The following is a 737-nucleotide window of genomic DNA, read 5'->3' as shown; positions in this document are numbered from 1 at the left end:
TCCCTGTTTTTAGGTTTGTTTTGTGACATCCGCCTCTCGGGACTACAGATGAACAATAGCCTCTTGGCTATAACTCTGGCACATTTACAGATTTTTTTTAATTAATGTGCACTGTCCCTTATCAAAGAAAAAAAAGTCAAAGATGAAGATATGAAGTATGAAGATATATGCGTATATATTGGTTTGTCTTTCATACGGTTTGATGTTCCTGTCTAGTGTTTATTTAGCTTTCACTACATTTCTGATGAATTATGTTTATTATCTTTGAAAGAGAGACATGACACATATTTGTGTGAGTGGGAGAATCATATCAGCCAGCACTCGCCTCCATTTCCACTTTTTTGTTGCCGTCATTTATCATTTTAAAAGGCAGATATCACTGATTATTAAAAGGCACTCGAACATGAAATCAGCGACCGCTTTGTTGATGGAGGATTTGATACGTGGCCAACATTTCAATCGAAGCCAAAATATGAGAGATTTGCTCTCTATCCTCAAAAGGTTCAACCCTGAATTCTTCGACATCAGGCCTAAATGTCCTCCATTTTTGGAATAAAAAGTTAAGGTAAGTCTTTTTAAAATGCATCTTTCAATAAGTCTTAACTTTCTCTCTTTACACATTTTTCTTTTTCGCTTATCTTTTATCCCAACTGAAGACTGGCCTCTAACAAGTCTCTCTGCTTTGTGAGATGTGGAGGATGCAAACATATTCTCATGCAGCAAGAGAAGGAGCTTCA

Source organism: Pseudoliparis swirei, chromosome 3 (genome assembly GCF_029220125.1).
Source record: "Pseudoliparis swirei isolate HS2019 ecotype Mariana Trench chromosome 3, NWPU_hadal_v1, whole genome shotgun sequence".
Lineage (NCBI taxonomy): Eukaryota > Metazoa > Chordata > Actinopteri > Perciformes > Liparidae > Pseudoliparis > Pseudoliparis swirei.
Note: the sequence above shows the minus strand (reverse complement) of the source record.